The following is a 19,398-nucleotide window of genomic DNA, read 5'->3' as shown; positions in this document are numbered from 1 at the left end:
CTTTTTTTACTACCCAGAATAACTACCAGATTGAGATATGGTATGCTGGGACAAAAAAAAATAAAATTCCAAAAGAACACATTATTTACTTCTATTGTTACCTCCCTAGCAAGCTTGCTGCCACCATACCAGTTGCATTTTCATTGAAAGAAAATAAAAGACGAAAAAACTTAAAATAATTCCTTTTTTTTTTTTTTTTTTTAAATAGTAGAGAATTAACACTAAGGGTCACATTTCTTTAACTAACACTTTTTATTTCTGAACAGGGGTAAGAAAAGCAAGTGTGTAAGTATCACAGACACATCAAGGTTGGAAAAGACATCCAAGATCATCCAGTCCAACTGCTCACCTATCGCCAATACTTCCCACTAACCCACGTCCCTCAGCACAACATCTACGTGTTTATTGAACACTCCCGGAGGATGGTGACTCCACCCTGGGCTTGCTGTAATAGCAACTAATGAAAAGCAAATTGCTTTTCACGGAAGCAAGGTTTCCAAAGAACCACATCAAGCAAGTGCTAAGATGTGAGCATGAGGGTGACTGACCTCTCTGTAAAAGAAGCAGCTTTCAGATCCATTTACTCAACCAGCACCAGCTGCCCTCCAGTGCAGGTATGCGTTACGTGCATTTATATAATACATTAACTGATATTTAGGAAAACAAGTACACTTGCAAATCTACAAAGCACATACTGGTCAAAAAAACATGACAGCTTTTGTAATAAACTGAGGTGAACAGTGCACTTCTATGACATGTATTAGTTGTTTATGGGAAACAGTGTCTGCTGCAGTGTTTCTCACATGCATCTTTAGCTGCCTGCAAAATGTGAAGAGGTGACAAGTAACAGCTGTAAGAAAGGAAAGAGGAGAAAACAAACAAATAAAGCAAATGGTGTTAACTTAGGAATACAATAAACCTGAAATAACAGCCAACAAACTGAGCTGATACTTGTTTCATCCCACATAAGGTTTCCTCTTGCTATTTAAACATATTGCCCATACAACATGCTAACTCGAGAAGTACTTGCATATGGGTGCACCTAAATGATAAAAAATATCCTTCCCTGTTTGTGCATCACCCAGTTTCACGTACGCCATTCCCACTGAAATCTCAGCTCCAGAGGAGAATGCTAAGCAATGTGCTCCTTACTATAACGTGCATTTGTTGTGGTTTATGACACGCATGAGAAAGGTTGACTCTTGATTCTGGCTTTCAAGAGCTTTAGTCCTTGAGCTGACAAATATTTTCAAGTCACACAGAAGCACTGAGGATGGGGCAGAAGTCTGTCCTCACACGTATGTGCACACAAAAAAGCTAGCCAAAATTTAGCACAGACTCATTTCAAAAGGATACCCCAAATTGTCCTAATGCAAATACTACAGCGTAGCTGAATAAAAAACTGCCATGAAGCAGTTACACAATTTTTCTTATGTTTTGCAATATTTAAGAATAAGCAGAGGCAGCTGTAATACAAAGGATAAGCAAGTGGGAGTGTAATGCTACAATATCAAGAGATTCACGAGCACTAGAAACACCCAACCCTTCTGAATTTTCTAACATTGTGACTGGTCTGCAAACCCAAATGAGGAAAGAATGGAGGAGCAGCATTCGTTAAAATACAAAGGGTGATTCAGCTCAAAGGCAGTTCGGAGGTGAAAACTCAGCTACCTGTAGTGCCCTTTACTTCTTCCAAGCAGGGGCACCAACTGGTACCTGGAGTAGGACACTGGGCTGAATTTACAAATGGCATTTTTGACAGCAGCCAAACTCCTTAATTTATCTATCGTCTCTCCATCTGAAGACCTTCCCTTTTATTTCATAGCAGATCAGCTTCTGTAAAGAGCCTTTGTTAGGAATCATGCCAAACGCTTTCTGAAATTCAGCCACTTTCCTTTGTCTGTAGGCTCAAGGGCAGCCCTAGGGAACTGCAGTATAACCGCAAGGAAATAATTACCTGCCAAAAATTAGTAGCTATTGCTCAGACATCTCTGTGGTGCTACAGATGCAAGTTATTCATTAAGGTTTCCCATCCTAGCCTTATTTTCCCCAATCATTTCTTTCATGCTTCTGTAACAGTGTTTCCCCCTTTTGACCTGTCCATTACACCGGGGTTGAAGTCCTGTGGCCCAGCCTTGTGGTCATCCTGCAGGGATGGGGACTCCATGATACTAGTGGAACTAAGTCAGCCCTCAGTCAGCAGGTCTCCATCTTTCTGTCAAGAACGCATTCTCTGAAAATAACCTTTGCAGAACAGTAATACTTGCCTAGTCACTCCACGTGAATGCAAGAAAATAATACAAAAACGGTCAAAGAGAGAAAGAATTTGGGGAAAGGTATCACAGACAAGTCAGGAAGACACCACTGGCTTCTGGGGCCAGGTGATGATCAGAGCCTCTTTTCCTCCCTCCTGTAAGGATGCCTGTTGGGTAAGATTGACACACAGCTATGCCAAGTGATTCTCCGGGACACTGAGAAATCTCTATAGAGCTACTCCACAATTTAATACATTGGTGTTTGTCTGTATTACTCATTCATGTTCTTCATTAACCTCACGTGCTTTGCCAAGAGCATATTTATCCCTGGCAATCCAAAAGAACCTGTAAATCGTTGCTTTAATAAACTATACGATTCACTAATCATGCCATGGGAGTTCTCACTGGGCATGGCCAAATTCCTTAAAGGTGATCCTGAGAGGCCATTTAAATGCACTAGACAAATTAATCAGTGCACTACTGTGAATCGGTAATCACAATGGTTCACATAACAAACGTGATCAGAATTAGAGCATCAAATTAGGCATCACTCAGAATACAAGCTTGACCTCTCCCAGCCTATCTGATATCTGGGGACAAACAGGAACACAAGGGATTTTACTTTCTGCCAAACTTTTGCCCTTCTCACACGACAGCTACTGATCACAAACATCGTGCGGCTAACATCTTCCACCTAGCAAATTTACAAAAGAACTCATTGCCTCTCACGCTATCTTCAAATTGCTCTTCCAGAGCTTTCCTGGCCTGCTTCAGTGTTCAATCTGTGAGTTTAGATCTCTATTTTCTTCACCTGGACACGATCTAGGCTTTCTAAACAACTTTTGTACTTCTACAGCAACTATCCACTCTCTACTACTGGCCAGGAAAGAAACATTTTGGATTTGGTCCTCTCTCTTTTGAAGGCTATCATGTTTCAACTATTTCATCTCATCTTTCCACACTATTCACAAGAATTTAAATTCAGGATCGACGGTAAAAAGCTTCCATGGGAAGTTATTCCTTTCCATTAAATAAAGCATAAGAGGAGCATAGATGTGTTTTTAGGCTTCAGTTATTTCTGTAAGCGACTTCTCGAGTTTCATTTTTGGATGCACTCTCGGCATTTTTACACATACTTAAGTGTGTTTCTGAAAAGTAATGAGAACCCCAGAACTTAGCTTTTATTACTCATAAACGATCAACTGATAGAAAGAAAAACGGCATTCAGAATTCACAGAATATTGTCAGTGAAGCATACTAACACTACTGAAAGTCTTCTGAAAGAAACCTCAAACTCCAAAGTCCTCAGTCAAACATTATGGAATATTATGGAGAAAGTAAAAATAATGCATTGAGGCCAAAAGATCTGTAAGTTACAGATCATAAGAAACTCTTGCAGTATGCTTTTTCTCAGAAAAATGAATTCACACCTTTTGACCTTGGTTCTTTTGATAAGCTATGTGTGAGGACAAATTAAATACAAGTAGAGGCTAAAAGCTTCTCCCAGCTTCCCAGAGCTGATGAAGCATAAATAACCAAATTTAAGCTCTCCACCCACAGGTTTTATAGAGAAGATACTTTCATTCTTGGGATTCCCATTACTAATTTAATCCTGAATCATAAGGTGCTTCCATTTCTACTTATCCAGAAATACCATATTAAACAGTTCAAGACATGTGTTAACTCGTGACAATTCATAATGCATTACAGTTCCTGTTGAGTACAAATTCATGGAGATTTAAATTCATGAAGTGTTTAATTTCCAAATGCATCACCATTTGCACCATCAATATGCTGACTCCTCTGACACAATCACCCAATGTCACCTTCAACCCATCGTGTAGGTCCATATAGCATCAAAAAGATGTCAAGGGCAGAGAAGCTGATGGAATCCGCAATTCTGTGACTTCACAACTAAGTGAGAATGGGAGGCCCCTTTATGTTCATCACTACATGAAAACGGCAAGAGACATTTCAAGGGTCTTCAAGGACTCACTGCACAAAAACCAACAGTTAATGCAAGAGCATAAGAGAGTAAGTTGATTTCTCTTAGTCAAATGCTCTCCAATTTCAGGAAAAAAAAATAGTCTTTATACAGATAAGACACATCTCTTACATAAAGAATATAATCATAGAATTGCTCAGGTTGGGAAAAGACCTTAAAGATCATCGAGTCCAACCAGAATGTAACCATACCAACCAACTCTAACAACCCTCTGCTAAATCACATCCCTGAACACCACATCCAAACGGCTTTTAAACACAGCCAGGGGTGGTGACTCAACCACCTCGTTGGGGAGCCTATTACAGTGCTTAACAACCCTCTGTGTAAAGAATTGCTTCCTGATATCTAACTTAAACTTACCCTGGAGCAACTTGAGGCTATTTCCCCTCGTCCTGTCACCTCTCCACCTGGAGTCCACTTGGAACAACAGAAAAACACAGCTCAAGCTCTCTGTGCAGTGCTCTTCGCTCTAGCAGTGGTACAACGAATAGCACGTTAGGTGCGCGTACTGTGAGATAAAGCAACAAATAATGGAGCATCATCCTGGCAGCGTGAAAAGAAAAAAAAAAAAAAAAACAGCCTCCATAACAGCACAGCAAATGAAGGAAGGAAGTAATAGACTTGCGAGGCAAAAGTTTAGTCCTGAATAATCTTCAAGCATGAAACTGAAGACTGTGGTAGAAGATGGAGATTAATGTGCTGTGTGGTAGGTGATTTGTATTGCTTGACGGTTTAAGGACACGTCTTTACTAACTTTATGAAATGTTCTGAGCTTCTTGTTTCTAACGTGCCTGTACCACACTTTTGATCTTTGGGCTTTTCAGCTGTTTCTGAGACTAAAAAATAACCTTTGTTAGCTGTAGGGGAGCTCAATGAGTATACAGTGAGTACATTAACTGGGACAATCCAGTTATACATAGCTACCTCAGTGGGATTACTTGGCAACAGACGTACCAAATTTGAGTTAAGAGCTGGACTGATGATGGGGAATGTGATGAATCCAGGCACTGAAATAACCTTCCTTAACCCGCTCTGCATTTCATTAGAGCTCACCACTTGCGGATAGGTAGAGGGTTAGTCTGGTTATATAAGCTTACATAGGAAGGTACAGAAAAAGAAGATTGCTTTTTTATTTTCTTATAACAGTCTTTACGATTACAGTAAAACTCAATCCGGTTTTCAGAGTAAATCAAAACTATATAAGCACAAAAGAACTTTCTGAATAGAAACAAAAACCTTTGAATATAAAAAAAAAGAGATGGATGCAAATGCTAAATATCCTTAGAAGAGAAGTGCTGTGGAGTTATAAACTTGAATTCTCAGAGCTGTGTTTAAATAAGAGACCTGCACTATGCTGCCTTTCTTGCTCACCTGGCCATGGCTCTCCTCTCGTAGTACTGTGATGCCCTGCAAGTAGTATCTAAGGAGATGGAAATAAAAGCCATCCTCTTGGCAGGGGTGTCAAACAGAATCAGTAGAGAACAAGGCGTTACTTCAGTCAATAAAAGTGGCAGGGAAAAAAAGGATTTGGGGTGGAGATCAGATCTATTCATATGCTGTTTCAATAGCACGTAGAACATCTATTCTGTGGAAGCACAATCACAATAGCTTAGAGAGATGTCTGTATCAGTAGCTACAAGACTTTAGCTCCTCTCTTGCTCCTAGTCTTTTCCTAAGTTCAGCGATATAGCAAAGACAATTATTTGCTTTTGCAGATTACAAATACTTTAATTAATTTCTAAGGAATTGCTTAATCATGATGAGGTTTGGCTCTAATGGGCAATTCTGATCATTTTGATTAAGATACAAGATAATTCTTAACATCATCTTTTTTTATTTTTTGAATTCTCAGTCAATATCTTCTGTTATTCTAGTCATTTCCCTTCATTGCCTTTGCGTTGCGTTTTGACTTGAATGTAAGTTATAAAATGAAAAAGAGATATGTTTCTTCATGAAATTATATCTCTATGTGCCAAGTTCTGTACCACTCATTTTACTTTATAAAAGCAATTGTATATGGAGTTTCTAACTTACTGCTTTCACTCCTTTATACTGGTGAGAACTTGCCATCCTTGTAAAGCATTTCAGATAATGAGGTATGATAGTTGTTACCTTGCTTTTAAGTCGGATTCTGCCAGCAGGGCAGCTAGCAGTCATGATGCTGATGTAAAGAGCTGGGAAGCCATTCGTTAGATGTGGGGAACTTACTTCTTGCATTTGTCTACATTGGAAACTTGAGGGGATGAAGCAGATTGGGATCGGAAATGACAAATCTGAGTAGAATTCAGTTATAAATCTTTATGTACCATATACAAACATATATACATTGTGTAAACATGTATATATACTTCTCCTAACATAACACTCCCTCCCTTGTTGGGAGGAATTGTTGGTCTGTCTGAGGGGAGAAAGGCACTACAGAGGGACCTGGATAGACTGGATTGATGGGCCAAGGTTAACTGTATGAGTTTTAATAGGGCCAAGTGTTAGGTCCTGCGTTTTGGCCACGACAACCCCAGGCAACCCTGCAGGCTTGGGGAGGAGCTGCTAGAAAATTGCCTGATGGAAAGGGACATAGTTGTACTGATGGGCAGTCGGCTGGGCAGTGTGCCCAGGTGGCCAAGAAGGCCAATGGCATCCTGGCTTGTATCAGGAATGGAGTGGTGAGCAGGACCAGGGAAGTCATCCTGCCCCTGTACTCAGCACTGGTGAGACCTCACCTTGAGTGCTGTGCTCAGTTTTGGGCACCTCAGTGCAGAAAGGACATGGAGGTGCTGGAGCAGGTGCAGAGAAGGGCAACAAGGCTGGTGAAGTGCTTGGAGAATATGGCCTACAAGAAGAGACTGAAGGAACTGGGGCTGTTTAGTCTGGGGAGGAGGAGGCTGAGGGGAGACATTATTGCTCTCTTCCAATATCTGAAAGATGCTTACAGCAAGAGCAGGGCTGGTCTCTTCTCACTGGTGACAGGACGAGGGGAAATGGCCTTGAGTTGTGCCAGGCTAAGTTTAGGTTGGATATCAGGAAAAACCTCTATAAAGAGAGGGTGGTTAAAGCCTGGAATAGGCTCCCCAGGGAGGTGGTTGAGTCACCATCCCCAGCTGTGTTTAAAAACCGTTTGGATGTGGTGCTCAAGGACATGACTTAGCGGATGGTTGTTACAGTTAGGGTAGTATGGTTGGGCTGTGGTTGGACTCAGTGATCTTTAAGTTCTTTTCCAACCTGAGTGATTCTATGACTCTGCTTTTCCACACCATTCTCTTGCATATTTTTGACCATTAAGACTCCCAACAAAGACCCGCAAAAATTTGGTCTAGAATCAGATTATCTGATTCTAACTTAACCACATTCTCATTGTTACTTTCTATTTATACTTCTGTCAATTACATATCAACATTAAGTTGTTGGAAATTAGTCATGATAGGGAGTTACTGTACCCGAGGCAAACAGCAGCATCCCTAGTGAGATGGTATGCTACCATGGCAAGCTGTGTCCCAGTTTAATCAAAAGAAGCCCTTCATCATCTCATTGCTCTATCTTTCATCCTGCACTGCTGCACAATGTTCAGACCATGGTACTTTGCCAAATGGATTTCTAATCACTGTAACTGCTTTCCCACCTATCACACTGCACCGTCATCAAGCTTTGAGTTACTGTATTGAATCTTTCTTGCTTTAATCCCAATCTTGTGTTGAATAAATCCTCACATTTCAATTACGACTACCTTATAAATTCTACTGCTAACAACATGCTCGTAGCCCTGTGCTACAAAAGATAAATTTAAGCCATAGGCTGAAGACGCTCAGCAAAGATTTGCAACTTGTGCGTACCCTAATTTATGTACATCAGTTGCTTTATTAAAAGCAAAGCATAGGATAGAGGAGAACTCTGCCATGCCGCGTTGCCTCTGCCTGGTGCTTGCAAGACAAGCCCAGGGAAGAGAGCAACAACAGAAAGTATGAGTGATTCCTGCTCACAGTAATCTCCAGCCAGCTGCTGCTCAGACTTGCTGAAGTCAAGGTTGCGTCCCCACAGAGAATGGCCTTTAATGGATTTTCCCCTTCAAAGCACCTTCCAGGAGCTCCCAGAGAAAGAACGGCTTCCCTAGTTTACCTGGACCCTGCTATCTTGTAGATGCACTGCCTGCTTCACAGGAATCATGGGAGCAAGATTTTGTGCTACTCTATTCTTGTATCACTCAGTTTTCACTTACCCTCTGTTGCCGCTCCCTGTAATTATTTCCCCTGCTTTTTAACAAATCTTCAGTTAAAAATTGGTCACTCAAAAGTGAGTGACCAAAATGGCACCACATACAGCTCATTACCACAATACTGGCTATTGTGCTCACCCTCCCCTCCCCCCCAGTAAGTCCAGCGTTAGATGTTTTCTTTATGACTGCCACAGGACACTCAGTCAAAAGACCAGCCTAAACATGGCTTCGGAGCACCCGCAGTTTACTTTTTCAGCCACACTGGATTCTGTGGCAATCATTTTCCTCATCCAGGTGCTCAGGATCCAAGTCCTCCTGCATCCCCTACCATCAATGGCTTAGCATCAACTTCAACATTTGTTTCTTCGTGTTCTTTGCCACATACTTGCATCATTTTCCAACAGACATGCTATCTGTTCAGAACACAGGAAAGCTTTTCATGTAAAAGTGTGTATGTATGTCAACTAATAGTCACTGGGCTGTCCCAGACACCTCTGATGCTCACAAGTCATCCACCACAGTGCTCAGGGGAGATTCAAGTTAGATATTAGGAGGAAGTTTTTCACCCAGAGGGTGGTGAGGCACTGGAACAGGTTGCCCAAGGAGGCTGTGGATGCCCCATCCCTGGAGGCATTCAAGGCCAGGCTGGATGTGGCTCTGGGCAGCCTGGGCTGCTGGCTGGCGACCCTGCACATAGCAGGGGGTTGGAACCAGATGGTCATTGTGGTCCTTTTCAACTCAGGTCATCCTATGCTCACAGCTTTTTAAATAGATGCTTAAAGCAAAGATTTTGAATGCCACCATGGAAGAATGCATCTATTTTCTCCAAGTTTGGAAGAATACATGTAGGTATTGCAGTGACCTGGCAGTTTTATACATTCACTAATGCTAAATTCTGCAAAGTCTGGCTTCCTCAGATTTTATATGCTTGTTAAGAACTGGTAAATACATTATCTAACTGCTACCTTCAGTACTAACTTAAAAACAAAAATATACTAAACAAATGCAATCTTCATACAAAAAGACACATCTCATCATATTTCCCAATGCAACAATCTCATTTTAACTTCAAAACAAGAAGTGTCTTAACTACATACAGACCTGTATTCCAAGGACTGTGCTTCAACCAAATGCTTTTACAAGATGTCACAGAAAGCAGGCAAGCTGCTTTCCACCACCATTCCTGCAGCATAACTTGAGACATTCCAGAAAGCCAGCACAAAACTACCAGCCCTCAAGCAGAAGAAAGATTTTCCTGACGTCCTTTTCTCTGGTGCGCAGGGAAAAGTTTCTAGATTGAGCAATTTTCGAAGTATTTTCAGAAGTCTGAAGTCCAATCATTTCCTTTTTCTCCCTTCTTTGTGCGTTAATTACAATTCACTACAGACCTCACCCATACACGATCTACTTCAATTTCCTCTGCATCATAAAGAAACTTATTAGCTGACAATCCTTGCTGGCTAGACTGAATAATGCTGGCCTACAACAGATGATAATCACAACAACTGGAAACACAAGTATTTAGAAAGAGTACGCATCTGCTAATGCCAAATCTCAGATTTTACTTCCATGCAGGATACTTGTTGGTCCTGTTGCTGAAATCGATTGCAGAGCCGCTAGCTTTGATAACAACTTCAAAGAGAAATTTGGTAGGGAGAAAAACTTGGTACCAGGCATCTTTGATGTTTGTTACCTAAGTCAATAACCCCAAATTTCAGGGGTAAAATTAAAAGCTGTTATCAGCACCAATCTCCTTTACCAAAAGAAAGAAAGTCATTATTACAGAAAAGCATTTGAGTTGGACCTATTACAGAAGTGGGCAGATCCTGCTTTACACGTACATCAAAGGATGCAGTTCGGATACATTTTTTTCTGAGAAAGACTTATGTAGAAATGCCTGTCTTGCAGTTTTATTCAACTAGACTGAATTTTCCAACATTAATGTTATTCAGCAGGGGCCCAAGTTATCTCAGTATGACAGATGGCTACTCTGGGTACTGAAAAAGACCGACGGAAAAGTCAGACATGAGTAAAATCAAGCAGTGCTCCAGTGTGTGGTTTTAGCATGGAAGAATATCACATAAATACTCAACAGTGAGCCCTTCTGATGCGTTGCCTGCGTTGTGAAATTAAGTGACTGCAGCTTATGCCTAGTCAAATGTCTCAAAACATAGCAACAAAAGTCAACGGAGGAACAGAAAATTAAGCTCATAATAAAAAAAAAAAAAAGACCAATTTTGGCTTTCTCTGAACTGCAACAAAGAGAACTAAATCTAGCCTTTTGCTGAGAAGATGACTTGTGACATGAGCAGATCACTTCCTACATGGTATTCCATGCACCTGAAAGGTTCATAATTGAATTCTTACTTACAGATAGTACCCATGATTTCTGGGCACCAACATTAAGTTATAAAACTTAAAAAAAAAAAATGATTAGGGAAGTAATGCCCTCATTTGCATCTAAAAAAGAAGGAATACTCAACAGTATTTGAAAAGATAAAAAGAAATAAGCTTATCCTGATTCATTACAGGTTCTCCTCTCTGCCTGCTTTCTACCAACTGGTCTCAGGCTCTCACTCTGAGTGGTGTTCTGGAAAGCTTAGGGTGCAAGTTAGCAAAAGAGGTTCCTTACTATCTTAAACTATAGTGAAAACTTAATTTTGATAAAACCTAACCTGCCATCAGAAGGTAGTTTTGTTTTTTTTTTTTTCTCCTCCCCTTTTAAATAGGGAGAGATATAAGGAAAAAGCTGTGTATAAATACTCTCAATGGTCACTACTGGACCAAAAAGTTAAGCATGTTAAGTACCTCATGGTTATCCACACTGCACGAGACCTGCAATATGCCCCTACTTTTGGGAGGGCAGCACAGGTAGATGCACCACACCTAGGAACAGAGGAGGCCTCCAACCACAGCCATCCCGTTCCCTGCACCTCCCAGGCACAACTGCAGTGTGGCATCACCCTATGCCAGTGGTAGGGCAGATTCAGCCAAAAGCGAAGAACACCACCACAAGAGGCAGAACAGCACAGCTTTCTAACTTAATCCCAATTCCAACACATTCTCAGATGTACAACATGAAAAATGGAACTAAAATACTCACTAACAGTAATAAATTAGAGAAGTTAACACTAGGCTACAGGAAAGCGTTCCTTGTAATGTTCACTGAAGAATTACTGAGCACACAAAGTGCTGACATAAAGAAACAATTTCCTTGATTTACTGAAACTATCAAGTTGGCTACAGGTAGCTCAAAAAGGTGTTGTTCTTTTTTCCCCCCCCCCCTCCTTAACCTACACGAAGTAAATGTCATTAGTAGGACTTGGTGTATTACACTGCAACCGTTTATAAATCAAAATTCAGATTCCTGTTTGAGGCTTAAAACTCCCATTTCATCTTGGAGTTGCTAGATAGGTTGATATAAAGTAAATTTGGAAAATATTATGGCAACAGAAGTAGAGCAGCCTTCACCTAGATAGCTTTAAAAGCCTGAAACATCTGGGTCACAGTGAGATGTCAAGACATAATAAATAGTTATTTGTACTGCTCTGAATTATGGTTAGTAATTCTTTGGTATTAAACTGGGATAGCTTCCCAAAATAACCCACTCTGCTGGCACTTCTTGGGCTGAAAAGTAAGGGTCATGCAATTCAAGAAGCAACTCAATGAGATGGAGATTTTGGAAAACCCACGAAATAGAGATTCCACTTCAAGAAAAACTTCTGAATAGTACAGCACCTGAGCTGCATTTTGTGCTAGTTAGAGAAACATGTTTTGAGAAAGTTTTTCACAGAAAAATACCACAGGCAGAACTTTCTTTTACACCACCCAAAACCGTTTGCGCAACATTCAGCTACTTCATCATTATTTAGTGAAATAAAACAATGGAAAAAGAAATCCTCTGCATTGAACCTGCCCTCTAAAATGACACATCCTTGTTGCCTACCTCATAGTGATTGTCAGAAGCAACGTTCTGCTGCAGAGAAATACAGAGGTCCTTTCCTATCTATCAGAAATAGCACACTTGGTGGTTCACAGGTGCAGAAATGAATAGACAGAACTTAATTTCTAATGCCAGCGAGTTGCACAGCAGAAAATTACAGTCACAGGTTTTTGAGTTATTAAACTGAAGAAACAAGAAGCTTCACTCCAAGGACTATACCAAAACATTTGTTTTGTTGCCAGTTGACAGAACAATTACACAACTTTATTTCCCCTTTCTACTTGTCTTTGACCTAGGCATTAAGGCATTAACATGCATGCACAAAACCTCTTGAACTTATTTAGCTGTTTCAAACAACTTAAAACCCTTATTCTGCTCATGTTGCTGGAATCACCTCGGGGTTGAAATTTAAGTATCTATTCTTTCTTCATTGGCACGGAGCGACACTGGAGCAACAAAACACTGCAGCAAGCCAACCACAACAGAAGAATGCAGGGGGCTGCACCCACAACCAGCTCCAGGGGGTTGCAAGGTTTCACTGTACACTCAGCAATAACCAGACTCACCATGCAAGTTCTCTTCAAATGCTCAGCAGGCTATTTGCAACATCAGCGTCTCATTACATTAACGGAGTTGACACAGAGTGCTCCTTACTCAGCATCTAAGGATGCTATCATTATCCTATGACTTTGATTATACCAGTAATTAAACAAGCTAAAAATATTCGACACTAAAATCTCGAAGAAAGCATGGAACCAATATACAAAATAATCTGCTCATACTTTCATCTCTCTTGCAGGCATCCTGCCTCCCAGCAATAGCTTTTTCTTTAAACAAGAACACTTTCAAGGCTTTGATTTGGTGAAGTTCAGTACAGAAACTGAACTGACAGACCTTGAGTTTCTTGGAGATACTTCTGCTTGCAAAATCAGAACGCTTAGGACCTCTCACTCTAGCACATTACAATTCTTTTTCACATTACTGGAGAAATCCACGGTGGGATGGTTTTAACAAGGTATGCCTAGGCAATCCGTAAAACAAGAGGTGGCAAATGATATTCTTCCTTAGGTCATTTGCCTGTATTGTCTCTCCTGTTCATACGCATATGCTGACATAAAACTCTAAATAGAGCAAGGAAATAAAGTGGAAAGGACTGACATCTTCATAATGCTCTCAACCTACCCATCGTGTTCTGTTGTTTTATTTTACAGTTCTGCTTGAGAAATAACTGTTGATATATCTGTTTATACTAGAGACTGAGCAAGGGACACAAACAAGTGCGTCACAGCTCAGCACTATTCTCTCCCATCCTTACCCCTGGATTTGAGAGCATTTGCAGACTTCCCTGCAGAGTTGAGCTGAGCACTACTCATCCCTGGAGGTATGCCTGTACGATGCAGCAAAAGCCTCTGGCCACTCTACAATCCATATCCCACAGCTTCCCAGTAACATTTCTGCACTCATCCTTCCAGGCTCTGAAGTAAACTCAAACATACTGTAGGGTAGAAAAAAGTTTATTTATGAAATCATGAACAGTTCCTTACAGCACCAAGACTGGAACTATTGGTGTACCACCAGCTCACAAAAGACACGATGACATCTCTCCATTTCCATTTAATACTGAACGCTTTTAAGTAACGGCTTTTCAGCACTGCATATATTTTTTATGTCATCAAAGTAGACAATGACATGCTTTATATAGCATAACAACATGCATTTATGAATTTCTGAATATTCCATGCTGTTTCTATAACACATTTGCTAACATTTCTATAACAAAATTTGCTAATGAAGAAACCCCAACAAACTTAAATCAGTGCTAATGAAATGGACGACATAGTTACGGTGTGCTTTGTACCCCTGACTCTATGTGCCACCTGTGCACAACCTGCTGCTGTTTACTGCAGGTCACTGTCCTGGTGCACACGAACCTAATGCTTCTAAGACAAGGAACAAAAACAGCAGCTGATGGCCACAGCCTTTCTGAGCTACCTTCTTCACCCAGCCTCCCTTAAGGGTGAGAAATCACAAGGAGTTACACACATATTAAGTCCATAACTACCAGAGCAGGAAAATAAATCCATTCACCGTTATTCAGTACATTAAAGATGAGAATATGTACACTGAAGAGATCAGATAATAGGCTTTCTAAAACACTGAGCATCCGCAGCTCTGTGCAGCCTGTTATCTCTGCACACTGTCAGGTTTGCAGCCTGCCTCATCACCTGCATTTTGCAGCACTTGCAGGAAAAGCTGCAGAAAAAAAATATCTGACTAAACAACATAAATCTATATTTTCATCCTAGAGCTATTAATCATGCCTGCTTTATTCAGAATTTAAGCCAACCTGCTGAATTCCTACTTTCCTAAAGCCCTTCCAAAAGCACCCAGTAGCAGCTTGGTTTGCTCTGGGGGTTGCTGACAGCAGGCAGAGAACAACTCTAGGCTGCCAGCCCTGGAGCAAGGGCTGGTTCAGGTTCACCAACATACAGGAAGTACCTAATTCCAGGTCAGCAATCTGCCAAGTTGCTAATGACCATAGAAGTCATTGGCTGTTGCAAGTACAAAGTGGCAATTTTAGTGGCAATTCTAGCCAAGATAGTGAATGCAGAAAGAGCAAATGGAGAGAGAAATCAGTCAATGGAGCATGGAGAATACACTGGACCTACACACGAGAGGGAAATGAGTGAGCAGAAAAGCTAACTCGCAAGAAAACCAACCTCACTAGAATTCCGCTCCCACTAAGTTAAGGAAAAAAACACAACTAAACAAAACCCCTTTCTGATTCCAGACAAATCAAATCAGCCAATACTCTGCTCTGAGAAATGACTCCAAATGCTCAAGTCTTCTGCGAGGCACCAAATTCCCTATCAATTGGAAAATTAGGAGGAACAACGCAAAGCTGCAAATCAACGTACGTTATTTTTCAACATTCAACTACCAAAACTGTTTCCAAAAAAAAAAAAAAAAAAAACCAAACCAAACCAACCAACCAAACAAAAAAACACCACAAAAAACCAAAGCTGATTCTGAGCAGCAGAAACCAGAGCAGCGAGCTCTGATGAATAAAGCCCACCCAGTTATCTTGGCTTTCCTTGTGCCACTGTACGCTTGCAGTAACTGATAAGATAGCTCTCCATTTCAGATTAAAGTTAAGGAATAAATTCACACTGGGGAAGAACTGCCCAGTGCCGAGATTGAAATTTGAACTTGAGTTGATTTCTGAGTCTATAAAACTACCCTTGAACAAGGATAATAAATTTATGGACGTACACAGGAGAGACAAATCATGGAGATAAGTATCATATATAAATCCGTAGGGGCTATATAATTACAGCATCAGAGATCCATGATTAATCTTTAAGACAGAGATATGGATGAATCAGGATGCCTCCACAGGAGGGTGGCAGTTCTGGCCAGCCAAGTGCTTCTGAGGCAGCCACCATCATCATCCCCACGTATAGCACAAGGTTGTCCGCTGCAGTGAGCTATGGAAACTCAACAACTGGACTTCTTGGCAGTCAGATTTGAAAGCTGAGAGACGCATCCTTCTGCTGGACAGGCAGCAGGTCCTCAGCACCATTTCAACCTGAAGTGCACTCAGTCCTCAAAAATAACCCCACCGGCATCCCTGCTGGTTGTTCATGCTGAAGCAAGCCCCAGTTCCACAGCAGGGCTGTGCTTTCCCTACATCTTGCCCACTTGAGCCAGGAGAAGGGTTGCTCCAAGCAGCTGCCACTTGCTTCACCCTGAGGATAAACACAGCGCCCTAAAACCACCTCACAAAAGCATATAGAACCAAAGAATGGTCTGAGTTGAAAAGAAAAGGTCCACAATGCTCATCCAGTTCCAACCCCCTGCTATGTGCAGGTCACCAACCAGCAGCCCAGGCTGCCCAGAGCCACATCCAGCCTGGCCTTGAATGCCTCCAGGGATGGGGCATCCACAGCCTCCTTGGGCAACCTGTTCCAGTGCCTCACCACCCTCTGGGTGAAAAACATCCTCCTAATATCTAACCTAAACCTCCCCTGTCTCAGTTTAAAACCATTCCCCTTGTCCTATCACTATCCATCCTCATAGCACGTAGAGAGAAGAAAGCAGCTTTCCTCAATCAATCACAAACCCAAGAAGCACTAGAATTTCCTTAATGTGCTAAGAAATAGAACTGCAGGCACTCATGCCAAGCGATGCACATGATGACAGCTTCCAGTGAACCAAGGGTGAAAGAGTTAAATACGCATTTATATTCATTTCTTAGGTTGCATCGATGCATGCAGCAAAGCTTGCATTGAAACCCTCATTTATTTTAGAGACAGCATTTATATTTTCAGATAAGTTCCTTCAAGAAGTGAAGTTTACTTTGTCACACCATGCTGCTGCCCACCCGCCCTTGCCAGAAGATCCTTGATGGCAGTATCCAAGCTACCAAGACAACTAATTCCTGAAAGCAGGTAGAGGAGAGCTCATACATAATCTCTTCCCCAAAACGTGCTTTTAATGCAAACAAGTTAAAAGGAATAAGTGGACAAACCTGTGATGCACTGGCAACTTTAAGCCATCTTACTGCTGTAATAAAGCAGGCACCTGAAAAGCCATGTAGCTGCTTTTTTACATGTCAAAACTGGTACTGCCAGTTGCTATCTTAAAATTGGGATTTCTCCCGTTGTAAATATATTTTCTTTCCTTCCTAGCTAGGGTGGGAAACTTCAATTAAGCTCTAGGAGCACCTATGCAATTACCTTAAAGGGTCATACAAGCCACTGCATAGCAGCACCAGACAGAGACAGTCGCTGCTGTAACCTTGTTTTCTCTTTTTCTAATTTCATTTGCAAGACCTCTAGAGGGCAGTGAATAAAAGAAAATAAAGTACCAGAAATAGCCAGGAACATTAAATATAATTTTAGAAATTGGAATCTCCTCTAATTATTCCCTCCTACCAAAAGCCTTCCAGGTAATTATATGGATTTATGGATTAATTCAACAGAATTTTGCCAGCCCCCAATGCTACGCTCCGTTGCAGCTTGCACTGACAGACTTTACAGCACTGCTCCAGCCATTGATGTTCCCTTTGAAGCTGAACATCTTCCTTTGACTTTAACTAAAATACACAGCAGGCCATCTTACACCCATCATGCTCACAAACACAGCAGTTTCTTTCCTACAAAAAGCCATACTAAGCCAAAATAAAATGAAGTCAAGCTAAGTTGCTTAGTCAGTCTACCACAGTCTGATACTAACATTCAGATTCATCTCAAAATAGCCACAAACTACAACAGAAGGCCGTCTCAGATAATTCCAGTTGGATTTTTGTGCACATATTGGACATTGATTAAGGCGTACTGTTAGTAGCTTCATTATTCTTTTCAATACGGCTTATACAATGAAGCCATTACCAACAGAAATATGCAAAATGAACTTAAATTGGCTACGTCAGACTGAAACAACAGGGTATGTGCTGTATATTCGACCTTTTCTTGAACAGCAAGAATGGCAATCAATAAAGCAGCAGCCTACCATTATACCATTTCATGCTTTAGTAACATCCTATGGCTTTACACAGCTGAAATCAGCTATGCAATTATTGCAGGTAGAGCTGTCCTCACCACGCATTAATATTCTGCTTATTTTTGGAATGCAGAACAGATGTGTTAATGCATCTAAGAACATTAAGGACCAAGAACTCAACAAAGTGTGTGTTAACATTTGATCACTTGATGTTAGGGGCCCGAGGGCACCCACAGACCTTGCAGGCCTCCTGGCCTTCCCTAACCAGGGCGGGGGGAAAGCAGACCCCATCCCCGCAGTACCCAAGGCCCCTCCAAACATCTCCAAAGATACCACGCAGTGCAGTCAGCAATGTGCTGTCACTCCATCTAGACTCCTCAATGCTCTCAAAATGTCAAAAATACATTTGCATTTGTAATACACAGACTTACGTGAACTTCTGAGCCCTCTTCATACTCCATCCAAGTACGCTGCACTGTCACAGAGAGATGTCCTACAGGGATGAAAAATTGGGAAGATGTTACTCATGCTCATTTCACAGAACACAACTAATTTGGCTAAGATTATCCCTAACTGCTCCATCCTAGAAGCAAGACTAAGGTGCACGGGGAGGGCAACAGGGAGAGACTTTCCAAGAAGCCATTTGCCATTGATTTCATACCACAGCAAACAACTCTGCACCCCAGATTGCACCACCTTTCTAAGGTCCATTTATTTCCTCCAAATCTTTTTCTCAGTGTGTCAGACAAAGCTGAACAGTAACATCGGCCATTTTCTCTCACCACAAACCTTAGTGCATTTACTAAGATCCACTTACATAATTCAGACACTTTTACAGAAACAGCATGAGCTTAGCGAAATGGAACAGACAGCAAAAGAGGAGGTCTGTGCAGGGTCAGAAAGAGCATTCTGGGCTGCCATGTGAACTTAGAGGTCTTCCAACGCTTGCTACAGAGCCAAAAAGGAAAACAGATTTGACTCAATTTGTTACAAAGCCCAATAAAAGGCAGTTTTCTCATACAGCCTACAAACCTGCACACGTTCACAAAAACAGATGGATATAGAATCACAGAATCACTCAGGTTGGAAAAGACCTTCAAGATCATTGAGTCCAACCACAACCTAATCATCCTATCCTAACTCTAACAGCCCTCCACTAAATCATGTCCCTGAGTACCACATCCAAATGGTTTTTAAGCACATTCAGGAATGGTGACTCAACCACCTCCCTGGGGAGCCCATTCCAGTGCTTCACAACCCTTACTGTAAGGAAGGTTTTCCTGATATCCAACCTAAACCTCCCCTGGCACAACTTGAGGCCATTTCCCCTCATCCTGTCACCAGTGGATGAAGAGTGTGCAAAGATGCTGTGAAACATACTGCACTGTTTGCAGTTTGGGTTTTAGGACATATGCAAACCCTGTTAGCAAACACCTGGAAAAAAAAACAATCAGGCCCAAAGCTAAGTTTCTGCTTAAAGCGA

The 19,398-nt window shown here is 41.4% G+C and overlaps 1 protein-coding gene across 9 annotated transcripts in view; it reads right to left on the bottom strand.

Moving 5' to 3' along the window:
- The window catches only part of PCDH15 (protocadherin related 15), a 682,309-nt gene that overhangs the window by 375,858 nt on the left and 287,053 nt on the right, over positions 1 to 19,398 (bottom strand). For all 9 annotated transcript variants that reach the window (XM_085229238.1, XM_085229233.1, XM_085229230.1 and 6 more), the window contains one exon: positions 18,347 to 18,408. The gene's annotated coding sequence lies outside the window, so the exon portion shown is untranslated. The remainder of the gene's footprint in view (positions 1 to 18,346; positions 18,409 to 19,398) is intronic.

Source organism: Meleagris gallopavo, chromosome 8 (genome assembly GCF_905368555.1).
Source record: "Meleagris gallopavo chromosome 8, MGAL_WU_HG_1.1, whole genome shotgun sequence".
Classification (NCBI taxonomy): Eukaryota; Metazoa; Chordata; class Aves; order Galliformes; family Phasianidae; genus Meleagris; species Meleagris gallopavo.
The sequence above is the reverse complement of the archived record's forward strand: the minus strand, read 5'-3'. Positions and strand labels throughout refer to the sequence as shown.